Source organism: Buteo buteo, unplaced genomic scaffold, assembly GCF_964188355.1.
Source record: "Buteo buteo unplaced genomic scaffold, bButBut1.hap1.1 HAP1_SCAFFOLD_261, whole genome shotgun sequence".
NCBI lineage: Eukaryota > Metazoa > Chordata > Aves > Accipitriformes > Accipitridae > Buteo > Buteo buteo.
In genome coordinates, this window is record NW_027439425.1 from 9,299 (window position 1) to 21,675 (window position 12,377).

The 12,377-nt window shown below is 52.9% G+C and overlaps 1 long non-coding RNA gene across 1 annotated transcript; it reads left to right on the plus strand.

Annotated features, from left to right (window-relative positions):
- The first annotated feature begins 739 nt into the window (after positions 1 to 739).
- LOC142028313 (uncharacterized) lies at positions 740 to 4,348 on the plus strand. The gene is made up of 2 exons (XR_012649525.1): positions 740 to 1,163; positions 3,884 to 4,348. It is a non-coding gene; the product is annotated as an uncharacterized LOC142028313 (long non-coding RNA).
- Positions 4,349 to 12,377: the final 8,029 nt, after the last annotated feature.

Here is a 12,377-nt window from a genome sequence, read left to right on the forward strand (position 1 = left end):
CACGTTGGTGTTAAGGAGTTTTATTCTGGATTTTGGGAACGGTTTTGGCGACCCAGATGGGACCTTGCGAGTGAGACTGGATGAGATCGAGTGTCGATCGAACTCCGGCCGGCACCGAGGCATTCTCGGGGAGAACCGTCACCCTCGACTCGCAAAGCTCCTCGCAGCGTTCCCTGCAAAAAAGGTGAGGCGCTGCTGCTTTGGAATTTGTTTGGAAAGCCTGCCCGTGAGGCGTGGCGAAAGCTTCGCAGGGTTGGGGCTTGGAGGGTACCCGTCTGCAGTGGAAGCCTAGGCGTCTGCCCGTAAGTCATAAGCGAAAGCTATTGCTGGGTTGGACTTTGTGTATTATTTGGGACAGTTGTCATTTGCATTTGTTTGGTATTTGGTATTTGAATGTATATAAGTATAATGGCATTAGCAAAATTGTTTAAGAATAAGAGTGCAGGAAATGGAACTGCTGATGAAAAGATACCAAAAACATCAGCGTCGGGATGTTTATTGGCACGTTGGGGTGAGTTGCAGGAAAAATGGTAAACAAACAGAACTTTGAGTTACAATACTATATTGCGATTACTGTCGTTTTGTAGGAGAGAGAGTAACTGGAATAAAGTGCCATATGTAGATTTGTTCTTTTTAAGTGAACGTATCTGACGGGGACCGGAAGGGAGTCTCCCAGCAGAACCTCTGGTTACAGCTAAACTGGGAGAACAGAAAATTGAATTTGCATTGACACTAGAGTCACCTTTTCAGTTTTAAATACCTTAGAGGGAGAGTTAAGTTTTGAAGAAATTGGTGGTGTCGGTGCAACAGGTGAACGAGAAACTAGACCCTTCTTTAAGTCTTTCACAATGAAATTAGGAAAGCAACGGGTCACTCGGCAGTTTTTGTATGTGCCAAATTCTCCTAAACTCCTGTTAAGGAGAGATCTATTTGAGAACTTAGAGGCAGAAATTAAATTTCAAAATGGAGAGATTAAAATTTTAATTCCAGAAACTAAACGTATCGAAGCATTGGTTTTGTTGTTAACAGGATGGTTACCGACAGCAGAAGATTATACCAGTCAAAGTCTAATGCTGTAATTCCAATCGTCTGGACTGGGAAGTTCCTGGTAACTCCGAAAAGCAGAACCCGTGAGAGTTGATTTAAAGCCGGGATGGAATCCGGTAAGAATTAAACAATACCCCCTAAAACCGGAAAGTCAGAAAGGGTTAGTAATGGTAATACAAAAATTTTTAAGATACAAATTGTTAACAGAATGTGAATCCAGATATAACACCCCGATCTTGCCTGTTAAAAGGCTAATGAAAAAGATGATAGATTAGTTCAAGACCTCCTCAGAGCAATAAATCAAATAGTACAAGATATTCATCCGGTAGTAGCAAATCCTTATACTTTGTTAGCAACCCTAGCGGAGAAACAAGAATGGTTCACAGTGTTAGACCGAAAAGACGCCTTTTTCCGTATTCCCTTGGATCCCAATAGTCAAGAGGTTTTTGCTTTGGAATGGGAAAATCCTGAGACTGGGAGAAAAACACAATATACGTGGACAGTCTTGCCTCAAGGCTTTAAGAATAGTCTTACCATTTTTGGAAATCAATTGGCACGAGAATTAGAGATATGGAAGAAAGAAAATAATCAAGAAATCTTGCTGAAATATATGGATGATCTGTTAATTGTAGCTGAGACGGAAGAACAATGCACAAAGTTAACTATTAACTTTTTGAACTTTTGGGGAATCGGTGGATATCGAGCGTCAAAAGAAAAAAAACAAATAACCCAGAAAGAAGAAACTTATGTAAATGAGTTTTAAAATCCTAAAAGGGCAGAGACAATTGGGAACTGAGAGAAAAGAGGCAATTTGTCATCTCCCCGAACCTAAGACGAAAAAAATTAATGACGAGCATTTCCGGGAATGGTCGAGTGGTGTCACCTGTAGATGATAAATTGTGGCTTGCTGGCCTGACCTTTATAGGAGCAGCTCAAAACCTCAAACAACGGATTGGACCGATGCCGAGAAAGCTACTTTCCAAGAATTGAAACAGGCTGTAATAGGGGTGCCAGCCCTAGGCCTGCCAGATCTCACAAAGACACTTGAACTTTTTGCTCGTGAAAGAAGAGGTATAGCTCTGGGTATCCTGGCCCAATATTTAGGGCCAAGTGGGCGAGCTGCGGCCTACTTCTCGAAGCGCTTAGATAATGTGAGTCTGGGATGCTCTGGTCGTCCGAGAGCCGTCGCTGCAACTGTGCTACTGATCCAGGAAGCTCGTAAGTTTAACCTGAGGACAAAGGATTACCGTACGTTTCCCATATGATAACTGTTGTGCTAAAACAGAAACGGGGGGCATTGGGTATCCCCTAGCAGGATGCTGAAATACCAAGTGGTGTTGCTGGAACAAGATGATGTTTACCTAAAAACTACTACCACCGTTAACCCTGTTGCGTTTTCAACAACTGCTCAAGTTAAAGGAGAACTGGAACGTGACTGCTTGCAGACAATCGAAAGAGTTTACTCCAGCCGACTGGATCTCTGAGATGTGCCGCTAGAAGAAACGGATTGGGAACTACATGCCGACGGAAGCGGTTCCATCTGTGAAGGAAAACGTTTATCAAGATAGACAATAACTACTGAGGAGGTAATTGCGTTGCCAGCTTTGCCTTCGACGATATCTGCCCAAAAGGCTGAATTGATAGCTCTTATTCGAGCTCTGGAACTAAGTCAAGGAAAGCGAGTCAACACTTGGACAGACTCAAAGTATGCTTTTGGAGCAGTACGCGCACATGGAGCGATGCGGAGAGAAAGAGGACTGTTACCTGCACAAGGAACCACCATTCAGCGCGCAGAACAAATACCGGAATTGTTAGAAACCATTCAAAAACCAACAGCAGTCACGATGATGCACTGTAAAGCACATCAGTTAGGTAAGACCGGTCCGAACGCAGGTAACCGACTGGCTGATAAAGCTGCTAAAGAGGCTGCAGAAAAAGGCATCCTAGCACTCGTTCCAGAGAAAAGTATAAAGTTGCCTAAAGAAACTCCAAAGTATAACGAAAAAGATGAAGAATTAATTATTAGATTGCAGGCTAACAAAATGAAACAGGATAGGCTGTAACACCGACAGGTCAAATAATAGTCCCACCCACAATAATAAGAGAAGTTGCCCGAGCTGAACATCACAAAGTATACTGGGGAACGGAAAGCGAAATATGACAAAGATTGCTTAAACAATTATAAGCGGATGTGAAATTTATATATAAAATTATCCCCGAATCAGTAATAAGATCATCTTTGGGATTATTAAAGAAGGAAATTTTTTTAGGAGAATATTAGCAAATTGATTTTATAGAATTGCCTTGAAAAGAAGGATCTATCCTAGTTTTAGTTGATATCTTTACTGGGTGGCTCGAGGCTTTCCCTTGTCACAAGGGAAGAAGTCAAAGTCTTGCTCAAAGAGATAATACCAAAATGTGGGGTGCCTGTAAGAATGTCATCTGACAATGGCCCTCATTTTATAGCAAAGATTAGGAGACAAGTTGAGCAAAGTATTATCTATAGATTGAGACTATCACACCCCACATAGACCACAAGCAAGGGGCGGGTGGGGGGGCGGGGAGAGAATGAACTATACCCTTAAGCAACAGTCGAGTAAAATTTGTCAGGAAACCTCACTCACATGGGTTAAAGCATTACCCATGGCTCTATTAAGAATCAGAGTATAGCCAGAAGAGAAAGAAAATTGAAGTCACTATGAAATATTGTACGAAAGACCATATCAAGAGTCCTATGTTCTGAGTATCTTGAGTGCCTTTGGAGATAGGTTTTTAAAAGGTGTTATGAATTCTTTAAGCAATTCTTTTCAGGAACTTTGTCAGTATGTCTCCACAGCTGGACCCTTAGAATTGGACGTAGCAGCGCATCCCTTCCGACCAGGAGATTAGATTGACTATATATAAAATCACGGAGAAGTGGAAAGGACCGTATCGAGTCATTTTAACAACCCTTATAGCAGTAAAGGTCTGGGAGAAGAACCTTGGCTTCATTATTCAAGAATAAAGAAAGCACCAACAAGAAATTGGAAGTCTAAAGAAACTGGCCCTTTAAACCTGAAAATCTATAAGTAAGTTTCACGTTATCTATTTGGGAAAACAGCTGTGTAAAGTTTATACTATTGGGGTTGCTATTAGGAATATTGTCGAGGGCAGTAATCTTTTTGTGTGTTTATAGGGTTTATGTGGGGTTTTTTTGAGGGGTTCTAAACATGAGATAAACAAAATGAAACAATTATTGTTTGAGCTATTAATCTTGATGTTAACCGTTTTTGTAATTTGGATTAAAAAAAAAATAAATCTAGTTTTGTAATTGATTCAAAGTTTGGTAAAGACACAAAATTTAACCTCAGTAACAGCCTGCCTTCCGATTCCAAAGTCAGATGAAAATCGAGTTCCGTGGAGAATACTGACATTGAATTTAACCAAAACTTGAGAACAGATGTAGAACAATGAGAATCATTTTAGCAAATTAAATGGGATGGATTTAAAAGGCAATTGTTTTTTTTAAATTTGAAAGAAGGAGTTATAGCGTTGTGAATTATAACATTACCAAACCATCCACCTCATGGACAAAAGAATTAATTTAATCGCCCTTCGGGAGAAACTTGTACAGGCACCCCTTGGGTCTGTCAGTTGCCAAAACCGTAGAGACAAGTGCAAAAAGGAACTTGGCATCATATTTGAAATATAAAACGCTGTTTAGAATTTACTGGAGTTCCAGGATCCTTGTTAGAGCCACCCAGAGTCGGGACCGTCTACGGAAATTTAGACTGCTTTAGACAACCAGAGAAAAATCACACATCCTAAACAGAGCTGTATGAAAGTTTATACTTGCAGCTCCTCTGACCCCAAACTCCAGCGACTTTCTCTAGTAGCTAAAGCTCTAAGATGGGGATGTATTTGTAGAAAGTATAATAATATTTTACATGATCTTTGGTCCCCTCTTAATGACGGAAAAAATTTAGCTTGGAGTTGACTGTATTAAAGGACAGGTGAAAAGTTCAGGGTTAACAGTTTGGGGGACTAGTGATGATATATGATCCACTCATCTTTTCATGAAGGAGAAAAGCAAATCGTGGACTTTAGACTTAATAACTCTATCCTCTCTCTGGAAGAAATCTCCCTTGTGGCCTCGCTGGTGGACCTGGGTCAATGGAAAAGATGATACCTGGCAATCGCCAAGTCTTAGAACTAAAATAAGATGGGTATTAAAATCTGTATTTTGACCCCAGTTAACACCTCTTCCAAATGAGGTGACTCTTGACATCTTTCATTCAATCAAGGAAGTGCCTGCTGCTTAACTTCCCATGGGTGTTGAGGAGTTTTGTTCCGGATTTCGGTCCCCCAGCTGCGGGCCGGGGCTGGAGGAGCCGCAGGTGCGGGCAGTGAGGCTGATGGCGACGGCCCCTCCCTGGAAAGGGGGGCTGCCGGGGGAGGGGCCGGGGCGGGGCCGGTGGGAGCCCAGGCAGGAGCGGAGCGGAGCGGAGCGGTGGCCGGGCTGCGGCTGCCCCTCGGGAGAAGGTGAGCGGGGCCGGGCGCCCCTCGGACCGCGAACGTCGGAGGCGGGGGTGGCCCGGGGGAGGTGGGGGCCGCCTGTGCCGAGGCCGGGGGCGGGGGGGGGGGAGCTGGGGGCTCACAGAGGGGCTGGAAGCACGTGCGCGCGGGGGAGGGGGGGGCGGCTCACAGGGCGGCTGGGAGCACGTGCGCGTGGGGGGGGTGCTCACCGGGCCCCGTGGCGGGGCTGCGCAGTCGCCCGGCGGGTCCCGGGGAAAGCCCCGAGGAGGACGGCGGGGTCCGTATCGCACGCACGGAGCGGCAGCGGGGGTGCACCGTGCCGGCGCGGCGGCGGCGGGCGCTGCCCGAAGCTGGAGCCGGGCGGGCGGGGGGGGGGCCGCGCCGTGCCGGGGCGGCGGCGGCGGGCGCTGCCCGAAGCTGGAGCCGGGCGGGGGGGAGGGGGGCCGCGCCGTGCCGGGGCGGCGGCGGCGGGCGCTGCCCGAAGCTGGAGCCGGGCGCGGGGTGGGGGGGGGGGGGCCGCGCCGTGCCGTGCCGTGCCGTGCCGGGGCGGCGGGCGCTGCCCGAAGCTGGAGCCGGGCGGGGGGGGGGGCCGCGCCGTGCCGGGGCGGCGGCGGCGGGCGCTGCCCGAAGCTGGAGCCGGACGCGGGGGGGGGGGGGGGCCGCGCCGTGCCGTGCCGGGGCGGCGGCGGCGGGCGCTGCCCGAAGCTGGAGCCGGGCGGGGGGGGGGGCCGCGCCGTGCCGGGGCGGCGGCGGCGGGCGCTGCCCGAAGCTGGAGCCGGGCGGGGGGGGGGGGCCGCGCCGTGCCGGGGCGGCGGCGGGGGCGGGAGCGCGCTGGAGCCGCCCGGACCGGCGCTGGGGGCTCGGCGGGGACTGCGGCTGCGCCGGCGTGGGGGTGGGCGGAAACGGAAGCGGCGTCCCCTCGGGGTCAGGCAGCAGGGCAGGCTGCCTCCCGGGGCATGCCGGGAGCTGTAGTTTTCGCGGACTCGGCGGCCGGGCAGCAGCGCGGCTCTCGGGCGCGGCGTAGTCCTCGCTGCCGCCGCGGCCCCCGGAGTCCGACCAGGTCAGACTCAGGAGCGTTGCCGGTTTCGCGTGGTTTTCCGCGGGCTTCCCGCTGCGCCCGCTCCCCGACCAGCCGTGCGGACGCGCCTCCCGGGCGCATGCGCCGTCCTGCGCGTGGGGCAGCCCGGCGTTCGCGCGCCGGCTCCGGCCCCTCCGGCGCATGCGCGGTGTCCGGGAGCAGCGTGGCGGCGGCGGGCGAGCGCCGAGACCGCGGGTGAGGCGAGCGATCCCCTCCGGCGGGGGCCGGGGCGGTGGCGGTGGCGGGGGGGTGCCTCCTGCCCGCCGGCCGCCCGGGGCTGGCGGGACGGGAAGCTGCGAAGCGGCCGCTGCGGCAGGCTCCCGGTCCGCCGGAGGCGAGCCGGGCCAGGGCAGCGCCGGGCGGTTCCCCGAGAGCCGATAGAAGGGAAGAGGGGACGGAGGCGGGCACCCCCCAGGCGCTGCCAGCGGGCGCCTCCCCGAGTTGCCGGAGCTCCCCCGGCGCCTTCCCCCGGCCCCGCTCGGCCCGTGCGGCTGCCCCCAGCTCCAGCCCCTCCCCTGAAGCCTGTGCTGTAGCCGCAGGCAGCCCCTGAGCCCTGTCGTGAGGGCAGCAAGCTGGCTCTCCGATGTTCTCGAGTCTCCCTGAACGTGGGTGCCGTTAGCAGCGGTGCGGGGAACGAGCGGCGTCTGCGGAAGCCCCTGCGGAAGGAGGGGCTCCGGCCAGGGTCGAGCTACGCTAATAACGGTCACTGCTGCCTCTTTCCCTCTCCCAGAGGCCACGCTGTGAGTGCGGTTGTCCGCTCATCCCCGGGGATGCCGTTGACTGCGGCAGCCTCAGGCTCGCGTGGGCTGTCTCTGCCTGGCCTCCCTCTCCTCGCGGCGCGGGAGCACAGAGGGACAGGCGGAGCGCTTGCTGGCTGTGGACGGGAGCTGCTGAAGCTGGAGAGGCCACAGAAAGGTAGAGAAGAAGAAACGGAAGGCCGGCCGGCAGCTGCCTCCTGCTGCAGGCAAGAGAGAGCCTGCCTCTCTGGGTGTGGGAGGATCCCTCCTCGTAGTCCACAGCAGGTCAGACCGCCAGGGTCTGTATGCATGACCAGCAGCGCGGTACGGCCACGTAGTGAGCGAGCGAGCGAGGCTACGTGTCTAGGGGGCCTCATCTCGTAAGAGCTGCGAGGCGCTCGCGTGTTCCGTTATGTGGAGGACAGCCAAGCGACTGGAGTTACAGAAGAGGAAGGCAGGAGAGAAGGAGAAGGAAGATTCTGAGCTGGCAAGGCCTCCTGGCAGCTCCAAGAGCGAGAGCTGTGGTGAGTCCTGGGCCCTCGGGGCCCTGTCGCTCCTCTTGTGCGTCCCGGTCCCTCCCTGCCTCCCCCTCGCTTTCTCATGGTGCTGTGACGTTTGGGGTTTTTTTTTGTTTTGTTTTGTTTTTATTTTGCTTCCCTGTACCTCTCCTCTTCTGTCTATTCTCTTGTCCTGCTCCCTCTTCCTCTCCCCACCCCCACCCCCGTCTTTGTCCTGCAGCCAGTTGCTGTTTTTTCCTTTTCCATCTCCTTGTCCTGATCTGCATCCGCCTCTTCCCCGCCTCCCAATTTCTCTGGCCTGTTCCCCTGGCGTTCTTTTCCTCTCTGCGCCTCTATGTGCTGCTCTGTGTCCCTGCCTTCCTATCTCTCTTCTTCCTACTTTCTGTTTCTCTCTCTCTCCCTTTGTCTTGCTCGCTGTTGCTCTTTATTTTTGTCATTCTGGATCTCGCTGTCCCCGTCCTTCTTCCTGTTCATCTCTTACTCTCTGTGACCCTTTGTGCTGCTTCCTGCCCCTTTTTTATTCACCCTCCCTCTCTCTGCAGGGCTCCTGATACCTCTCTTTCTAAATTCCCCACCGCCCCGTGCTTCTCACGGTCTTTGTCTTTCTCGCGCTCTCTCTCTCGTTGTCATCGTTCTTGTCTGTCGCTCTGTCTTGCTTCCTGTCCCGTCGTTTCTCGCTGTATCCCTTTGTCCCGCTCCCTGCTCGTATTCGTATTCCTCTCTGTCCTGAGGACCGTCCCAGTTTTTGATCTCCGTCCTGCCGCTGTCCTGATTTTTCCTTCTCTGTCATGTTCCCTGTCCCTCTTTCTGTCGCTTTTCCTCTGTCCCTGCTGCTTAGTTCTCCATCTCTGTCCAGACCCCTGTCCCTTCCCCCCCCCCGCCCCGCCTTGCTGTCCCTCTGCCTTGCTTTCTTTCGCTACCTTTTCTGTCTGTCTTTCTCTGCCCGGTTCCCTCTCCCGCCCTTTCTGACTGTGTCCCCCCGTCCAGCTAGCTGTCGCTGCTTTCTTTTTTCTGTTCCTCAGTATTTTTTTCTTTTTTCCATATCTCTCTCCCACTGCCCATCGCAGTTGTTTTTTTTTCCCCTCCGATGCTGGCCTGCTCTTTGTCCCTTTTGTCTGTCTCCTCTCTGTCCTTCTGTCATGCTCCCTGTGTCTGTTTAATCCCTTCCTCTCTGTCCTGCAGCCCGTCGCTAATTTTTTTTCCTCTTCCGTCCCTTTGTCCTGCTCCCCGTCCTTGTCTCTCTTTCCCTTGGTTCTGCCTCCCGTCCTTTTTTCCTTTCTTGCTCCATCTCTCTGTCCTGCTCCCTATCCCTCCCGCGCTCTCTCTGTTTCTGTGTCCTTCTCCTTGCCTTTCCCCACGTTGTCTGTCTTGTTGTTCCCTCTTTGGTTTTCTTGTTTTCCGGGTGGCTGGGCCCGGCTACCCGTGGGGGTGCTTCGGCTGGGAGGTCTGGGGTGGGGGGCCTGGCCGTGCCGGTGATGGCGGGGAAATAAAGCCTGAAACGGCAGTCGAGAAGCGACGCCCTGCCTGTGCTGGGGCTGCCCTGCAGAGGCGTGGGGCCGGGCCCTCTGCAGGTCCCGAGCACTCCCCGAAACTGCGCGTGGGGCCCCGGGGGTGCAGGGCTGTGGGGTGGCTACGCTCGGCGTCGCCCGTGGGCAATGCAGGGTCAGAAGTGGAGAACAAGTTTTCTGTTCCTGGGGCTTGACAGCAGGCTCGCGTGGCTGATTCGGGGGCTCGGAAACAGACCGAGCTGGGCGGCTTTGGGCCCAGAAACAGAGGTCCGGCCCTGCGTGTTTGAGCCTTGAGAACAGGCTCAGCAGCCGGGTTTTTTGGCTCCCAAATGGGCCCCGAGTCAGCTGGTGTGGGGGCCAAAAGCGGGAGCCGGCTTGGCTGGTTTTGCAGGTGGGTGGGAGGGTGTTGGGGGCTGCGGGGGGAAGCGGGGGGCGGGCAGGGTGCGTGGTCCCTCCCCGTAGATGGGGGTCTGGTTGTGTCGGACGCCGAAGTTCGGGAGGCCGGCACGCAGCAGGCCGAGCTCAACATCTGCGATGGTCTGTGGGGGGGGAAGGCGCTTTTCACACCCCACGTGCCCTCTTTGAGTCCAGCTCTTCTTTCTGCGCCGCTCAGAATAGTTATTAAGTAATTAATCGCCCAAACTTAACGCATATTTACTTGGCGTGTAACTCTGATGTTTAATCCTAATGCTCCAGTTCTGACAGCAGTTGATATGCAACCTTATGGAAAGCCCAGACCGTTGCACGTAGCTGGAGCTTGTAAGGAGAAGCAGCTGAAATCAGGCGGAGCTTCAGTGCGGAGCTGGGGCTTCAAGGAGCCAGAACTGTAGCAAGCGGGAGCTGGAACGAGGCGGGGTGTCCGCTGTCTGGAGCGTGCATTAGCCAGAGGCAAAAGTACCTGCGGCTGTAACGGGCAGGGGGCGCGATTAGCTGGAGCGTCTTTTCGCTGGAGCGTCCGTCGGCCGGACTGCGCTCCCAGCACGGCGGAAGAGCGGCCGGGCGCAGGCAGGGCTGTCCGCAGCAAGCAGCTCCGAGCAGCAGGGAGGTGAGTTGTCCTTCTGCCAGCGGGGAGCCCGGCCTCTTCCCTCGGGCATGCCATCCACACCACGCTCCTCTCTCTGCGTGGAGTGTCTCTCCCGGTCCGTTCCCGCGGGCAGAAGCGAGGTGGGGGTCCCCCGGCTCACCTGGGGCAGCCCCCCCCCCCCGCGAGGGGGCACGGGCGAGGTGTCGTCGTCCCCTCGGTACCGGGCAAAGGGGAGAGAAACCGGCTGGCGAGAGCTCCTGGGGTGCAGAGCCCTTCCGGCAGAATCCTCCCCTGTCTTTTCACCGTTGGCTGGGTGTGACAAGCAGGTTCATTTCTTTGTCTCCTCTTCTCCCAGCGTCACCTTCCGCGTCACACGAAGAAAATCCCGCGTGGTTAATTCTGCTTGCTGCTCAGGTAATCGCACGTATCGGGCTGGGGGAGCGGAGAGAAACACTTGCGAGTTCGAGGGCACTACAGATGCTCCACGTTAAACCCACAGAGAAGGTGAATTTGCTGCTAGTGCCGAAAAGCTGATGGAAAAATTGCTGTTAGCAGATCGTGCCCTGTTCCTGAACCGGTCTCTTGATGTGTTTTTGTTTCAGGTGAAAGAATGAAATGTCCTGTCTGGTAAATTCAGAGCTGCCTGTTAGCTTCTTTAGGGGGTCGAGTGTTTCTCTTCTCTCTGTTCATACTGATTTTATGGGCAAGTTGGAAATAGCCTTTTACTTTTTCATGTATAACTGAATTGTTAGGAATATGTGGTGTCCCTGTAGTTCATTTTTGAGCACCTAGATGCCAGTAGAAATGTAATGAGTGAAACATGATGGGAACTGGTACTTGATTTTTATTTGGGTTTTTTGTTTTTTTTTTTTTTTCCCTTCCCCATTAAGAGTGTTGATGGCATGTTGTCCCGTGGCACAATCCCCATTCCATTCAGCGGAGTCTTCAGTCTAGGACTTTTAAGTGAAAAAGTTTGTCCTTCCAAAAAGGGACTAGTCATTCCTAGGACCAAGGCATAGACTTGCAAGGAGAGTCGCTTAAGTACGTGATCGGAATGAAAGCCAACTTTCAGTTGATGTTGCTGCTGTTGGTCTTTGCTTTCATTGATTTCTCCACCACTCCCTCGTGGTTGGGAGCTCTGAATCGTAATGTTTTTCAGTCTCTAACACATTTCCACCCCCACCCCTCAAAAAAAGGAGAGGCAGTGTCTAAAAGTTAATTAGTTTCCTCACAAATGCGTGAGTAAATAAAATGTGAGTTATGATGATTAAAACCATAGAAATGACACCAGTCTTGCAGATCTGGGCTATTTCTGAACAGGCATTCATCACACGCAAAAGTCGCCAGGGTACGGATCACCTGCGCTTCATGCTCTGACAAGACAAAATGCTGAGGCAGGGATGAGCTCTGAAAGAAGAAGGGGGAACAAAAAAAAAAAAAAAAAAAAAAAAAAGAAGGATACAGGGTCACGGTTTTGTTTTGTTGTTGTTTGTTCTTCGAGAGTGCAATATTGACTGGTGCCAGCCTGCAGAGCTCTTCTGCTGCCTGACCTCTCCTTCTCTTTCATGGCTGTAATTGTCGTTTGGATAATTGCAGAAGAGCAAGTAAGTTATTTGCCTCTGTGAATGTGCTGGTAATACCAGGAAGGCAAATGCTTGAACCGGTAGTGAATAACTGGGCTACGAGTAGAATTTCTGAAGGAAGAACAGCAGCAGCAACAGGAAGCAAATAGCAAGTGACCAAAAACTTGCGTGTGTCAAACACATCAAAGCTTTCTTGCCGAATGTTGTTTGGCAATATGTTCCAAGTGGCTTTTTTTGGTAAATGTAAATTTTCAGGAAGTTCAGGGCTGTGTGTGGCAAAACGTGTCCCTCTGCGTACGCGTCCTGCTACGGAAATAGCGTGGGTCAGTGGCAAGTCCAGCGGCTGGGCTGCTGTTCCCTGCTCTCG